Source organism: Athalia rosae, chromosome 1 (genome assembly GCF_917208135.1).
Source record: "Athalia rosae chromosome 1, iyAthRosa1.1, whole genome shotgun sequence".
NCBI lineage: Eukaryota > Metazoa > Arthropoda > Insecta > Hymenoptera > Athaliidae > Athalia > Athalia rosae.
Genome location: NC_064026.1, coordinates 18,603,694 through 18,620,997, shown reverse-complemented (window position 1 = coordinate 18,620,997; position 17,304 = coordinate 18,603,694). Strand labels below are relative to the sequence as shown.

The following is a 17,304-nucleotide window of genomic DNA, read 5'->3' as shown; positions in this document are numbered from 1 at the left end:
CCACGCGGTATAGAAATGAAATGAATACGTACCAGTCCGAGGGAAGAAAACGGAGAAAAAAAAAAAAACGAAAAACAGATGGAAAAAATTTAATGAGGAAACAAACGACCCACGCGACAACCTCGCGTATAGGTGCAGGGTATATCCGGTCCGGGTTACGCGAGGTCGTTTTCCGAGCTGTCCGAACCAGCCGTCTGATTGGATATTACAAGTTGTGAACCGGTAGCAAATATAAATAGTATTCCTACCTGGTTCTACCTAATATAATGGGCTCTCAGGTACAGGTACGCGTTACACATCCTTCTATATAATACTATTCACTCGCCCGGCGCCTACCACATCCCATATCCACAATTCACCTGGTCACATATCTTTTGCATTATTACCGTCCAGCGGCGCCGATTCAATCGTGTATCTTCGTGGTCGGTGAAGGCCCGATTGAAAACCGAGGGGGAGAGGTGGACACATATTTCCGTCACGGTTATCGAACAAATACGAGCTGTAATGAAAATAGTGGTTCAGTATTTGTTTTTTTGTGTTTTTTTTTTTTTTTTTCCCCTCTATTTTATCGTCGCGCAATTTTTCTCCCGGTTCGCGGAAAGGTCGTGAAACGAGAGGGTAAATGATAAGGTGAATAACGCGGTGAAATGAATATTGTTTTCGCTGTTGAATAAGCGATTTTCACTCGAGGCTGCTCTTTACGAAGTTTGCACGTCGCACTCGTCTCGTTTCTATTGTTTGACGTATGGTGCAGGCAGGCGAGGAAATGCCGACGCATGCCGACTGTGAGTGAATTAGTACGCAATGGCACAACCGGCAGACCAGGGAGAACGAGCGAGGCTATTCTCTGCGGACGAACCTAAATTGAACGCGGTACAGGTATCCCCGGAACTGCTGCGAAAACCAACATTTTGCCGCCTGTAACGCATAGCGTAATATGCGAACGGGTACGCGTACGTGATACTCGTACGAGCTGGTTGCCCCGCGGATACGCGCGTAGATATTTCACGGAATCTCACGCCACGTTAGCCGAGATTTGCCCCACGTTTTTGCTACGTGTAGCACGTCCCCGTGAGTTTTACCATTTGCCATTTGCCATTTGCCATTTGCCATTTGCCGTTTGCCGCCTGCGCAGCTGACCGGATCACGAAAGCCAGAACACGGTTTATCTGTATGGAAAGTTTTCAAACAATAACCGCTCGCCACGGGGTCTCGCCGCGGTGGAGAGCGATTACCGCGAGAGATTATATTATTGCGGTGTGTATAAGCGCATAGTAGTCCTCCGAGGTAATTATCGCCGCTTGGCTATCATCGCGCGCCGTTCGAGTGTATTTCGAATTCTTCCCTTCCATCTCCGTTCGAATATACGATCCTTGTCGCGTAGCACGTCTAGATTATACGGACTTGTAATTTTTACTCGACACAGTTTCCCGGGTAGCCGGAAAATTTTCTGCCCCACCTGTAATCCCTAGGTGGTTATTTTATCCTTCGGGAGCGTGTATACGAGACCTCCCGACAGTCGGTCGGAATTGACAAGTTCGTCCACCCAGCTCTTAACAGCGGGATATCGTCGCTGACAGGTAGCGGCAACCGGGACACCTTAGCCTCGCGTTGTCGCATTTCAAAATCTTCAAATCTTCGCTCACCGCCGAATTTTCCGTTACCTACGCAGTAAACGGGCGTCGGGCAGTCTGCAGCGGGGGCGAAATTAGACGCGTGAGAATTTTATAACTTCAGAAGGTCGGGGCGTAAAAACAGGACCCAAGTCAGGGGGAACATTCTTCCAATCTGTCGGCGGTGATCGAATCCTGATATCGACGATGAAGTCCCTTAGACACTTTGAAGTCCGTCCGCCTCGCAACGGGGGAGCCCATCGCTCCGATCCTCGTCCCGGGAAGGGGCCGCAAACCACAACCACCGACGCGCTTCGATTCCCGAGAGAGACCCCGTCCGACAGTCCGTCTCTTAATGTCTGTCAGAAATTGAAGCGCCTAATAATGGTCATGACGAACAACCGCCAGCTCGCTAATGACACGTCGGAAATAACACCGAATCGGACAGGTCATCGTTTAACTCGCGATGGAACTGACCCCGCGACTGCTCTCGGACCACGGAGAAGAACGGCTTCTTCCCCACCCCCTCCCCCCCCCCCCCCCCGGTTTTCAGATGAATCGCTAAACGATAATCCGGGTAATTGAATCGATCTCGTCGAGTGTACGCGGAATGTCGTTTATTTCGCTCGAGTTGGGGGGGGGGGGGTTAGAAAATCAGGAGAGGGATGAAAAAAATAAAAATTGACGTTGGAAATATGACGGGCGTTGAGACTGCGGACGTTGGACGGGGGGGGGGGGGGGGGGGGGGGGGGGCTGGTCTCGCGGTAACACATTTTATGACGGGGCCCAGAGTTTCATGGAAGGACCGATTGGGTGCAATCCTCCCTACCGTATATACCTTCCTTCGGGCCTTCCACACCGTCAAAACTGTGATCGTAACCACGGGGGAGCTGCTAACACACTCGCCTCGTGCCGTTAGACAAAGGCCTCGAAGCTACCATAAAACTGTCCTCCGTACGGAATCGGTCTCCGAGTCTCCGAGACCTCGGGATGGTTTATGGTTCGAAGTTCCCGAGTCCCGGAGGGTCCCCGGGAGGACTCGATCCTCGGGAAGGTCGTCCGGGTTGCGGGAAACTCGAAGGAGTACGTCCGATCGCGGGGGCTTAACAATTCTCCGTTCGTGCGAAAAGAAAATTATTTCATCTCCTCCGAGTTGCGTTTCTCAGTCGCCGTGGTGTTGGCACGAGTTCACCGTCGGCGAGTATGATATTCGGATGTTAGCCAAACGGGAATGAGGGAACAGTTTCTGATGTAGAATTTGGCAGCTTGTTAGCGGAGTGAGCGAAGACTGGAGAGAGAGTAACTTTCATCGGCTTTGGTCACTCGCCGGTGGATTTGTCCGAACGCTTTGTGCCGCTAATTGGCCTGGCTAATTCTCCCTGAAAACTTTGACACACCGAAGCTCGGGGAGAAAGGGCGACGGGTATAGGGAAGAGGTGAGAGAACTGACCACCTCCAGTTTTCGCCAACAACACCTTGTAACTTTTAGACAATGAAGAGGGGGGGGGGGAGGTCGAGGGGTGCCTTACCGTTGAGACAACGAGCTTGTTTGGTGCAACAACTCGCACCTATTCGGATCTTAGAACAATAGGATATGACCGGTCCGCCGACCTTTTCAAACACAGCTGAGACGTGCATTCTCCTCTCGACTCGCTAAATACCGATAAATGATCTATCGGTTACCGATCGACACTCGACTCGTCGGTCACTCTTGTCCGTATAAAATTTATGGTTCGCCGGTCGTCGACGCCCCCCGTTCTACTTTCATCCCCATCCTTTTGGTCCGAGAAGACGAGTGTCGACGATATGCCGCACCGGTAATTCCCTCGATCCTCTGAGGGTCCGAGGATTTCGATGCACTCGCAAAAATGAATGGCGAGGTCGACCGTTTCCCGGTGCATAGCAAAAGTCTCGCTGACATTGTTTTCAACGAAGCCGCATGCGAAAAAACGCTAATTTGCAGAATGCGAGTGCGAATGTCGGTACTAAACAACGTCGACGTTTGGTACAAAAACTACCACAGATCCGACAACATCAGACGCTAGAAGGTTAGGTATAACGCGGTCGGGTCGGGGTATAGCGTTACATTTAACTTCAACGGAGGTAACTATACGTTCCGACTCGCGTTCCGAGACTCGAGGAAACTCGATGCCTTCAACGGCGTTCGCCGTTGCTCGACGACGACGACGACACACGTACGTACGTAGGTACGTACGTACAAACACCGCGACAGCTCGCAGTTACCTACGTGTGTTGTAGATCGCGAGCCCCGGGTAATTGCGTTTCAGAACACCCTGCCGAAGGGATTTAACGAAAGTATAGAGTCGGTGTTCCCCGAAGTTACGTATACCGTACAGAATACGAGAACGAGAGACTCACTCTCATTGTCGCCCCGCGAATTCAGCCGAGACGAGGCACGCTTGTAACAGGCTTAAGTTTCAGCTTATCCAGACTCCGTTTCGAAGCAAAACGTAACGTTGGTAACCAAATAAAAAGCTGGCTTCTAATTTATCCAGATTCAATTGTGTAACTATTTTTTTTTGGATAGATTCTTTTTGTTTTTTTTTTTGTTCTTTCTAACCGCTGGCCCGTTAAGGAAGCATGTCCGTAAATACGAACCGTTGTAAATTGAAATTCTACCTTCGGCGGTGGAAACGTCGGTATGGTTTTATGAATAAATGCGGCAAGTGAGAGTTGAAACGCGCGATTCTCGAATCTGCAACGCTGAGTTCAAAATGAAACACAACTCGATGCCTTGTTGTTATTTATTCGTTTCTCATTCCTTTTTTTTTTTGTTTTTTTGTTTTTTGTTTTTTTTTTTTATTCATTTTTCCACGTTTCAAACGCGGGGGAAAAATGTTATTTCGTCGTCGTTGAAAATTGTGGAATTTCGACGATACGGTTACGGTTGCTGAACTAACGATTCGTCTCTCGGCAGATGCGCGACGCGCGGCATAGTAATCGTCGTACGGAGAGAAAATCAAATGAAAATACGTTTACGAGCTAGCCTTTGGTAAAAAATATGGAAAACCAAAGAGCCTCGTTCGTTACGAGTCTCGCCGCTTACAGTTTGCAGCAGAAAGAAGCGTTTACAATTTTCTACATATGCGCGGAATATGTCAGGCTACTGTTTCCCTCGCTCTTTAGATATTTAGCGTCGCACACGTGCGGCAGCGAGCTGCGCCAGATTTCTATTACTTTTACCTCTGGCGACAAGAGAGAGAGAGAGAGAGAGAGAGAGAAAAAAAAACAAACAAAAAAAGAACTACTCGCAATCCGCCGGAATATGTTAAGTTCTGTAATCCTAACTAAATAAAATAAAAACACCTGCACAGGTATATTAAACGTTTCGCTGCAGAGCCGGGTCCGTTCAGCAGTTTGGTTTTCACATAACTCCCGTGTTTTATCGTTGTACTCGTTACCGGGGAGTCGGAGAAGAGCTACAACCCTCTCCGAGGTCGCTGTTAAAGTCATGTATGAATTTTTTAAACGCCTCCCCGCAGTTTCGGTTTATTTTAACTGCGCGCGCTATTCGAGAGTCCCTCGTGCATTTCGGCGATCGCGATCATACGCGTCGTTTATATTATCATTGATCATCCCGATGATTTTTCACGTTTCCCGATCTGATCTGTACCCGTAGCCCCCCGGCCATCTCCTCGACTCTCCGCGATTCGTTTAATTTATACTCCCATTCCCCCCTCTCGCGCTCCTCGGCCCTCCGGAGTCTCGCTCGGCTGGCGGGTTGGGTGCCTCTCGCCGGCCGCGGACCGTCTCGAAACCGAAAAGGCCCCCGAGGGCCATAGTTCGCGGAGGGGCCCGTTCGTCAGCGGTAACTTGTCACGCCGCTGGGCATCGCGATATAAATTTAACCGTGTAATGTGACAGGTCCTCGAACCACCGCCACCTTCTCCTCCTCCTCCTTCTCCTCCCCCTCCCCCTCCCTTTTCTTATTCTCATTCTTGTTTTCCACCTCCTCAACGCTCGAGCCAAACGACTCTCCGCCAAGGTCCTTTCGAAGCTCGGAACATTAGCGCGTCCCTCGAGAACCCGATGAAAAAATAGCCTCTCTATATACGCCTGCGAACACGTAGATACGTACATACGTACGTACGTACGTATAGTACACGCGGTTAGAATTTCACTTTCATAGAGGCGCGTAATGGACTACGCGGAGTTTCTGCTTCCATGCCCCCTCCCCCCCCTCCCTCCCTCCCTCGCCGTTCGGCACGGTTGTCCGAAGGTATGGAGAGGAAACGGTAGAGGATTCGGAGCGGCTAACTCACCGCCGCGTTGCATCCTTTCATCCGGCGGAACTCGATAGCCATCGGATGGCTTTCCGGTTCGGGGGCCACAACTCTCACCCGCCTTTCCAGGGTCAGAGACGTCCTCTCTCGGGTACACGCACACGCCACCGAGCGCCCACCCTCCTCTCTCTGCGGTCCGGTACGCGACCGCGTACACATATCTCCCTTAGGTCCGGGTGGAAGGGCGCGAGATAGCGGTATCGGACTTAATGTCCCCATTTGTCCGTGGCTCCTACCGGAAGCGATACATCTCACCTTTGTGCCCCCGAGGCGGATCCCCGTACCGCAGGTGGGTGCTGGCGGGTAGTTTCATAGCTAGCCCGCGCCCGCGGGAAATTCTCGCCTCTTATTGTTAATCGTTAGCGGTCGATTGTTAATTACTTCGGACCTCCGCGGAAGCTCGGAGGATTCCCGTCTTCTTTACGTCCGAACGGTGACGATAAACGGTCGACCGCGGAACAACCGAAAGCCTGATTTTCTTTTCACGGTACACGCGAACTTTTCGGATCGCGAAAGGAGAAGCAGTTTCGATAACGGGACAGATACATTCAACATCCTAAATCCGACACGGCGGCGCGTATACCTTTTCTTACGCACATATACACAGTATACGCGACACGTTAAAGAGCCACGCATATCTCTCCGCGGAGTACAAAGGGCAAGGGGTCGCTTCGGGCTAATGATGATGTGGGGAAGGCGACGGCTTCGTACCTAATTACGTCGTATGGTTCGCTCGATCCGACGCCTTATATTTTCCACGCCATCGTTCGATCCCCCCACCCCCCACCCTCCGTCGAGCCGACGTTGGATACACCGAGGTACGGTTCCGAACGGACAACACGTCGCACCTTCCGTCTTTGTCCCCTGAAATATCAACGCGCATTCGGATATACAAGAACACACGTAACGAGGACTGCGCGTATGGTGGTGTACGCGTTCAGTTGAACACCCACGCGCGAAGTGGTGGCGAGTCGTCGTCGTCGTCGTCGTCGTCGTCGTCGTCGTCGTCGTCGTCACTCGTCGCAGTGCATTAATCTCACGGTACAATGCTCCGTCCGCGGTATGCGCGCAGGTTGGAGTTTGTAACGCGACGTCAGGAGGTATGGATGTAATCTATCTTGTATCTATATGTGTGCGGTTGTCCCATCGTTTAGATACGCTCATCACCCCGGAGACGACCCGGGAACCCGTGACCGATCCGAGATAAATATTGGCGATTATTAACCGCGCGTACATATAAGAAGAAGGCACCGTAGGAGAAGATAGAGAGATGACACGGAGAGCCGGACGGAGGGACGAGGGACTTGTTCGGTTGAGACGTTAAGTGGATCCATTAGGGAATCCTAGAAGGGACTCGGTAATCGTACGCCTCCGATATTCCGCGTCGAGTCGCCCTCGCTATGATCAATCGCACCTACGGAGTGATTTGAGGTCGCGAAAAAAAAAATTCTTTTTCCTCTCTCTCTCCCGTTCTCCACCGGTCGAATGAAATTCACGCGAGTCGGCTCGTATAGGAGTATATATATATATATACGCGTGCGGTGAATGAGGAGGGCTTCGTGAAAAGTTGAACGAAGAAACGCCTCCTTCTTTTTCACCGCTAATTCGAGCTAACGCCGCCGAATGTAAACATTCGAAGGTTAGGGATCGTCCCTAAGGTATTCATAAAGAACCACCTCGGCTATCCTTTACCGGGCGACCGATCCGTACATCGAATAGATTCGTCGAGAGCCCCGATACACGGTCCAGATGTCCAGGTGCGCTGCCCGTTCAGAAGGGATTCTTGATCAGCCGACAATGGAGAAACGAGAGGCGCGAGTCGAAGCGCGCACAGTCACCGGGGGGGACTATCTCGCGATAGATGCGCGGTTGTGACGCGACGGTGCCGGGCGGTTGGAATAAAGAGAGAGTGAATCGGTCGCGACGGAAGACGAAGGTCGGGAGGGGGGAGGGGGAGTTTTGGGGGTTACCGAAGCGATGAAGATGTCACCGCGATGAACCACGAAGTTGACCCCGTGGCGATGAACGACGAGTCAGCGAATTCCGCGAGATCCTCTGCATCATCGACGGTGCGATGCCACGTCGGCTGGGACACCTGCGCGCCCGACAAGTGATCCCAACGGCCGAGCCGTACTGCACCCGTACAATTCCACGACACGTTATTCAACGACACCTGACGACGTCAGCGCATAGTACTGAAAATAAACACAAGGGAATACGGTGTACGAGAGATATCTCGTTGCGGTGTTACGCTCGCGGATGAAGAATCTGACCCGTGCGAAGGGAGAGGAGGAGGACTCTCTTCCGTTTATCGCCGAGTCCCGCGCGCGTACGCGAGATCTCGTGGAGGTCGCGTGTTTTACGGATAAATTTGACCAGCGGCGCGCGTAGCGCGTACGTACGCACGTTGCAGCCTCGGCAGTCGCCTACGTACACCGTACACACACGGTCTGGAGATTAAATTTACACATAGTAGCACGGGTGAACAATAGCTGAGGAGAGTGTGCGCTGAATGGGGTAAATATTTGACGTGCAGGGGCCTCCCCGTCCTTTTTACAGCTCTCATCCGAACGAACGAACGAACGACCGAACGAACGGTCCCCTCTCTCTACTCCGTTCAAACTTCGGAACGCGCCACTCTCACCGATCGCTGTTTGCTTCGACCACTTCAGTTTAATTGCCACCGAATCACGTATTAACGACTGTCCCCGGCAACCCGGGCAGTACCTCCCATAGAACCGAACAATGCGAGAAAATAAAATTTGGAAAAGAGACGAATTAAGACAGAGGAAAAGAAAAAAACGTTCGAGAGAGGTGAGTCGCACGGAGTGTGCCCATTTGCCTGTTTCAGAGGTTTCTTCGCCCTCACGCGCGCGTAGTACGAAGGGAGGTAATGAGTTGAAAATAACATCCGAACTTTGATTAATCAGTGGCGGTGTCGCGAGTCGATATACCGCGCTAGCCGCGGAATGAATTCGCGAGCGGGAGAAATCATACGCAGGAAACGGAAGTCCACCTCCCGTCGTATAGCGGACGAGCGAATGGACGGGTGCGTGCGGAACGGGGGCCTGGAATCTGGCGATCGGATCGTCGCCCGGAACTTTCCGAGCACCGGAATCCATGAAAAACCGGCGGCGGCGCTCGTCGACTCGGGACAAATGCCAAGTTCAACGACGTTGCCGGTCGCGGTCGCGCTCGCGCTCGACGCCAAGAGATAATCTCGAATTCGACGGTGTAGCGAAACGTCGCGTGTCGCCCGTACCTCCCGATAACCCCAACGGTTGCCTAGCGATGAAACTCACTCTCTCTCTCCCTCTCTCCCTCTCCCTGTCCTTGTTTTTTAATCATCGTAGTTGTTCGATCGTTCGATGCCACCCGAAGCGTAAACAAAAAGAACAAAAAAAAAAAAAAAAAAAAGAAAAAATCAAAAAAAGCGTAGGAGAAAATGCGAATTTACAACATACGTCCAACGTGTGCATACCTAGTCGGTCTAACCAACAATGGGTTTTAAAAGCTCGCGGCATACGGAGCAGATAAAAAGTTCGTTTCGGATGGACGAGCAGACCGCGGGTGCAGATCATTTTGCGTAGATTGACGAATGGAGGGCGGGTTCGTCGCTACGTCGGTGATTCGAATTTCAGCGTAATGCGATTGCGGTGACTTCAACTGGGTGCAGTGTTGGGTGAACCGGCGCAGCCCACGTCCCTTTGCCACCGATTCTCTGCCCTCCGGCGCGGCCATTACTGCAGTTTATATTTATATAATACGAAAATCATTCGCTACGAGAGATGAAAGAGCGACGAGTTCAGCCCCCTATCTCCCTCTCTCCTCCCCTCGCAGCGTCGAACTATATGTGCTTTCAATTAACGACGATGGCCAGTATCTGTTGTCATTGTAGCATCGAATACATTGCCCGGAGTGTCCGATCGCGACCGAAACAACTTCATCGGATCAAAACCGTTTCCAAGACGAAGGTCGTTCGGTCCGATCGAACGCTATATATACACGTTACCGCACCTGCAAAATTTTTTCTATCTCATTCTTTTGCTTTTCCTGTTTTGGTTTTGTTTTGTTTTTTTTTTCTCTTTTTTTTTTTCTTTCCGTTCCCTACGTGGAATCTATTTCTGGTTCTCTTTTTTGCTGGAAAAAATGAAAAGTAGATTACACGTTCCGTCACCGCGTGTACATATAGGTGTGCCATAAATGCAGCTATCTGTACGCAGGTATATATATACACACGAATGCTACACCGGCGTAGAGATAGCGCAGTGCGGATTGGGACCAAAGCCGCAGGTAATTAGGGGAAGCGGATTTTTCATTTGTTGGGCATCATTGAAGTTCCGCTCATTACTCGTTGGCTGTGCAACCGGCATGGCACCGACGCCTGGGTAGGGACCGACGCATCCTCTTTCTGTTCCTTCATCCCCCCCCCCCCCCCCCCCCCGTCCCCCCGTCGCCCCGTCGCCCTCGCAGCCCCGTACCGTATCTCCCTTTTCCTCTCGCGTTTCCACCTCTTTCCTCTTTCCTCTTCCTCCCCCGCTACCTGCGGATGGCAACGGAGCCGCGGGCGCGCGTCCCTAATGAACTGTGTAATAACTAACGTCGCGACGCCCCGCGTCCCGCCCACCACTTTCCGCGACACGACTCGACTCGACTCGACTCGACTCGACTCGACTCTCGACTCTCGACTCTCGACTCGGTTGCAGCATGTGCATATTTTCGCTACGTGTGTGTACTTTATTTTCAATCTCTTTCCGGAGAATTACCTCGTGCTCAATCTATGTACCGTATAGGTATGAATAGGTGTACATAACTATGAAGTATTTCAGGTATTAACGTATTCATGCAAAGTCAAATTTTATTTTCCTCGAACCCCACGGGGGGAGTCTACGTCGCGGCCACCCTTTGGGGGGGCGGCATCCTACGCAGCTATATATTCCGACTAAAGGGTTGCACGCCCTTCTTTTGTTCGCTGTGTAATCGTATACACCTATTTGCGACAAGGGAATTCATATATATATATATATCGATTATCGAAAATTGGAATCACCTTATACATATAGCTATTCGTTACGAATGTCAATCTTATTTCAATTGTTAACAAGCCGCGCTGGACTCGTTCGAGAGACACTTTCTCCGACACACACCACCCCCAACCTTTTGGTTTTTCACCTTCGATTCTCCTTGTTCAAATGTCCCGTGACCAACGATGCACGTACGTACAGTTGAGCGTCGACGACGTGTAGGGGCAAGAATCTATCCTGACGGAGATATTCCTGCGTCGGGTTAATCATCGGAATTCTCGTGCGCGTCAGAGTAGTCGGTTGTACATAATTGAGAAATAAGTTGCGAGTCGGTCGGACATCGAGCTACTCGGAACGTAACCCGGCCACCTTCGTTCCACATAAATTTAAGGTAGTGAGTTATCCCCCGCGCATTGTTGCGCTATTAGTAAATTGGTAGCATTAATAAAAGCGGTGAGATCTAACCGGACCCCGTACGTCACTCTCTTCGGCGTTCATTAATCCTTCGGTTTTCTAGGACGGCGTTTATCTCGGGAGAAAGATGAGCCGCGGCTCCGGCAAAACGAATAATGAAAGAGAGAAAGCCGCGGACCGCGAGGCGAACGGTGAGATCGAGAGAGAAAGAAGAAAAATATTTCGAAACAGAAAAAAACTTGACAACTAAAAAAGAAGAAAAAAAAAAAAAGAAAAGAAAGAAAGAAAGAAAAAAAAACAACAACAACAACGACTCGACTTTGGCTCTTGATGTATGTGACTTCTGGAGTGAACTCGCCGGATTTGACTCTTGCAGCGATATTAAGACACAAGCGCGTTCACGTGTCTCTTCGCTGAGAGATAGAGACGTTTTCGAAATGATCACAAAAGCCGCGGATTCGCTCTTACTCCCGATTCCACCTTCGTTACTCTAGTGTTCATCCGAACAAATTTACGGCAACTAATTCGCGTACTGGCGCCTCATTTATTTCACCCGAGAACCGAAAGGAACGCAGAACGTGAAATCTGATTGGGTACGGGACGGTTACATATCAGACGATTTGAATAGCGGCTCTGAAATTTTGCAAAAAATAAACAAGAGGAAAGAAAAAAAAAGAAAAACCCGTCGACATTCGAGAGACACGCGATTCTCTTTCGGATTAATGACCACGTCGGGTGGACGGAAATTTTTTGTATCTCTTACCACAAATTTATTCACCTATCGATTGCATTTGTTTTCATTTCGGATATAAGAATACGGTGCGCCGATCGCATGGATCTTGGGGGGGGGGGGGGGGGGGGGGGGATTGATTTGAACGAGCGCGAATAGGGGCTTGCAAAAGTCAGGGGTGATTCGTTGTGGATTATAAGGAACGATCGATCCGTCGAAATGATCGTTAAATAGATGGGACGCTCAATGGAGTGTGTATGCTCTGTGTTGCAGGGATTGGACCGCGACGAGCAGCGCGCGTGTTCCTGAATCCTGGCCCACGTGAACGATCGGTCCTGTATCGACGCCCGCGCCGCGGCGCCGAGGTTCGCCTACTTTGCCGTTTTGCGCACCACCATGGTGAGTCTTTGACTACCCGCCCTAATTTTATAGGGAGAAACCAAGCGCCTCCGGTAAATAAAAACCCCCTCGACTGCAACCGCGTAGTCATGCACACGTTACACGTTAGATATCTATGCGTGTATATATTTATATGTATGTAACATATTTCGATTTTACGGACGGTCATTTTTTTTTTTGTTTTTTGTTTTTTTTTGTTTTTTTTTTTTCCACGGTACACTCTTTCGCACGCACGCAACGAACGGAGATCCTCGCGAGTGGCGAGTGCCTCGGAGGAGGCAAGATGTAATTAAGCTCGTACCCGACTCCCGTCCACTCGCGTGTCGACGGGTCGTTAATTCGCAAAGTTAAATCACCGGGGGGTAAACTCTGCGCCTAGATATTTCACTGTAAATGTTTAGGTGTATCGATGCCGGAAAGATGGGTAAAGAATCGGTACCTTGCTCTACGCTTTATTCGTGGAGGTGCGAATTTTCGATCCCCGAGTTCGCGTCACCCTCCGACGAGCGCCTGGAACGTTTTCACAATCCGAATTTCGTACGCGTTGCGAAAATATAAACAATTTTTCATAAAAAAAAAAAACAAAAAAAAACTTCGTACGTCGTTTTTCATACAGTTTTGTTCGGTGGCCAGATATATTATATTCGTTATTATATACTTATACTCGCGTACGATCGGTGGACCGGTTTTCTGTCGATGGAAGATCGGCGCGAATACATACGTCTCATATGTATACATACGTATATAATTTTTGGTGGAAATTCGTTCGTCGACGTCGTCATAAGTAATATTGAATCGGCAGTCGCCGCCACCGACGTATGAATTTCTATACCAACCCTGTGATACGGCGTATCGCTCTTCCTCGAAGAATTAATCGGAGTCGCGTAGTGACTTTCCCTCGTTTTTGTCCGGCCCGTTGTCGCCGCGGTTATGAAACTCCCTGAGAAAAAATTGAACGACTCAACGTTGTTCGTGTCACTGCGGATCAAAGATCATACGTAGATCCCTCCGGTGCATCTCCTATTATACACGTTTCTTTTTACGGATATACGTTACACAGTGGTAACCGAAAATCGGGGCGAACGGAGTGCCGGGTGTCGCGATTCGAGTTTCTTGGAACCGTTCGAGATGCCGATGAATATAAGGTGAGGAATGCGCGCGGTCATCATTCCAGTTCAACTTTTGGGTACCGGCCCCGAGGTTCGGGTCTTACCTAAACTGGACGGCTATGAAATCGTTTCTGATTGCCTCCGCGCAGCGGCGAACCTTAACTCACCTTGTCCCAGGTGACGGTCTCCGTCGTCGGCCGCGCTCCGCCGGGGATCAGAGATCGTCCGTACCGCTGCCGGTGTTGCTGCCGCGGCTCCGCGTCCGTACCGCCGCCTCCCGAAAAATTGGGATCACGATTTTCCCTGTGTCGGACCACGTCCCGAAAATCCGTAGGTACGTGCCAGCGGGAATTGAGTTTTAGGTGAAATTCTGGCGAACACGCGTGTGTACGCGTATAGGACGCCGGATACCCTCCTCTAGCGGTGCATTAATTCGAGACGGTAATTTTACTCGCTCCCTAAGATATCGCTGATTCATGGAAACAACTCCGCCTCCGTGCGGCAGACGAGATCCCTCTTTCGTTTTCTGGGTTCCCATAGATTGACTCGTCAAAATTAACGCGCTGCTCTCGAGACGGAATTGGGGTGGTGAGGTGCTCCGTCCTATACTATACGCCAGAAAACGCGCGTACCTTTTCGAACTGCCTGTTAATGCACGACGGGGAAAAAAAGAAAATCTGGAAAAATTTGGAGAAACAAAAAAAAGTCCGAGAAAGATATCGTCATCGTTACGCGACCGAATTCGAAGTAACTATAATTGACGGGTTTGAACTTGGTTTGAAAATAAAATCATAGCAAAAAATGGACATAATTTTTCACGGTTATAATAAAACGCGTATACGTACGTATTGCGACCGTTTCAATCATCGGTACCTATACCGTAAAAATTCTCGACGCAATAACCGTAACGATATAACCATCGGGTTCCTGCACTCCGTGTCCGCGTGTACGAAAATTACCACCACTTTATATCAATTACCCACCGTCAACCCGTGAATTGCGACACATAAAAATCTTCCATTAAATTACCTTATATCATCGCGCTGTACACTAAAATCGGAGAAGCAATTTTATCAGATATCTATTAACCCCGCTGCCATTTTGCCCGATGATTAGAAAGTGTTACACATATTATTCGTTTCGTTCAACGCTTCGGTTAGTTTTTTGCTTCATCTCACCGGCTGCCCTTAACATTTTTTGGGTATTCGTTTTTTTTTTTTTTTTTTTTTTTTTTCTTGGCACTCGTTCACAAGGTATTCGGTAACCGTCAATTTTGTTTAAAATTCGTGGTCCGATTCGCGCGATGAGTGTTCGGCATTTTTACCGTCGGTGTTTTTTTTTTTTTTTTCCCCTCGCCCAAGATGCGGGGAAAGAAGTCGTACTTTTCTCGTGACTTTCCAATTACTCGGAGGTGTCGGAAATTTGTACGTTCGAGGTTCGGTAATTAGCGGAGCAAAGGAAACTGTTTTCGTCGATATCATGGTCGGTGCATTTGTATACCTTAGATTTCCGAGAACACCCCATAACCGTGGTCGCGTTTTACGCGAGTTCCCGCAATTCGCCGCGCCACCGCAGGGGGCTAAACACGACGACCGCGTACAACGTGTACAATATATACATATATATCTATAACGTCTATACTCGACGGCGATCGAAAATTACACCGCGCAAGATCATTTACACCGCACCGATCAACCCGCTGAAAAATTTATCACGGACACGTGTATAGTATAGCTGTATATAGGTGTGAATCAGAGTATGCATCAAAGTGTGGCGAATCGAGAGAGTGTATATATGTATATAGCATTTTGTAATACCTTCGCGAACCACAAATCCGGTAGCTCATTTACCTTCATTTAGTTTATTTAGTTTTTATCGTTATATTGTAAAATGATCTTGCGAAATAAATGGGCATATACTACGTATATACCTATACATATGCAGAGATTCTCGGAAACGTAAGAATATTTCTTTGCTTCTTTTTCCTCAATTTCTATTCCCACATGTATTTGTTCTCACAATCTGTAAAATGCAGATACAATCATTTCGACGTGCCGAAGGAAAAAAAAAAGTAAGAAATAAAATCTCCCATTCTGATCGGATACCTAACATAACGCGCTAGAATTCTAGAGAAAAAAAAACAAACTTCTGCTTTTGAAACGACGTCTCTTGGGTAAGAATTCGAATAGTATCCTACGAATTGGGGGTGTTCGTGAAAAATCGTTCGCCGTGTGCGCCCCGCTCTAATGAAATAACGAGTAAAATATCATAACTGTATAGTATTAGGCATCGAGCAGAAATCACGAATTGCGTTCGTATACACGCACGGTTGTGAGGCGCAGTTGTTAGCGTGTACCTTGCAACAGTTTCTGGCGGCACGCGTGATTACGTTATTAAATGATTGCGCGCTGTGGTATGTAACCGTGCATTTAGTAATTAAGGGCCGCGCGCGTCTCTCGGTCGGGTGTTAATGACGGAAGGTTGGGGAAAGGTGTAGAGAATGTTTTTAACTCGGAACTTCTTCTTGGAGGAGCGACGCACGTAGCGATACGCGGACGCGCGCGGACGTCGCAACGCGGATCGAGTCCGGACTAGAGACACGCTTTTTGCCAAGTCACCGTCAGTAACGAGCTTCGGAAAGGCCAAAGAAGAAGAAGAAGAAGAAGAAGAAGACCGAGTAGAAGAGAATAAGAGTAGGAAGGTGAGCTCTTCACCCGCTTTCCTTACGTATTACAGGCCGACGAATTATGCTCAAGGTGTATCCCAGGGATCCCGACGATGACCTCGCGCAGCTGATCCACCGTATAATCTCTAATCTCAAATATCTCCTTTTAATCCGATCGCGCTCCAACGATATTTTCAACATTTCACCAACGCCCGATCCAACTTCACAGCCATGCATCTACGTGAAAGAAATTATCCGTTCAGAAATCATTCCAATTTATATACGAGGACATGGCACGTTCGATCGTTGCACGAATAAAAACTGATGAGATAACAAAAAAAAAAAAAAAAAGAAAGAACAAACGTACGTCGGCGTTAAAATATCAATGACCCATTCGGTTCGAGGGATAAATTTGAATTTTTCTCTTTTGTTTCGAAACGTTGATATTTTTATCAATTTTTGTATTCAGTGGGGAAAAAGGGAGTTGCGTCAGTCTGAATAATCAAGCCGCAGTTTGGAAAAAAAGGGTTTTTCGGTATACAGCGGTACGGTTTTTTGGGATGATCTGACAAGCCGCGGGAGAATTCGTTAATTACCCGATTCTCTTCGGTTCGTGTCACTTTTTAATTGATCCTTGGCAGAGAAATTAGATTTCGTCTGCTGCGCACACGTATACACCTTTGCATACATATGTACACGCGATGCGACCTAACGAATGCTGCAGAAGCTACACTACTCGCCTGTACGAATATACAAAACACACATAACCACGGTAGGTGCGTGAGAACGTGATTTGCAGAGTCATCAATAGCGCAATTAATATGAAAATTATAACGAAGCTGCATCGATAAACATTAGGCAAACGTGCAAAACGACGTCTACGACAGCCCCCAGTTTTATAATATTTGATGAATTTTTTTTTCAAATGGTTTGCACGGGGTGATTGGACACGAAAGCAGTGCCCCTATCTATATAGCTGCGTTACACGTAAACCAGGTGATATTGCGAATGTCCAGACTCCTTCAGATAAGCTGGTAGAGTTGGCA

General features: G+C 48.9%; 1 protein-coding gene across 2 annotated transcripts in view; it reads left to right on the top strand.

The window, feature by feature from the left end:
* Positions 1 to 17,304, top strand: part of LOC105685260 (transcription factor Sox-2) — a 96,478-nt gene that overhangs the window by 63,072 nt on the left and 16,102 nt on the right. The window contains exon 3 of one of the 2 annotated variants that reach the window (XR_002305633.2): positions 12,359 to 12,484. The exons of the other annotated variant lie outside the window; for it this stretch is intronic. The gene's annotated coding sequence lies outside the window, so the exon portion shown is untranslated. The remainder of the gene's footprint in view (positions 1 to 12,358; positions 12,485 to 17,304) is intronic. 2 annotated transcript variants of the gene reach the window in all.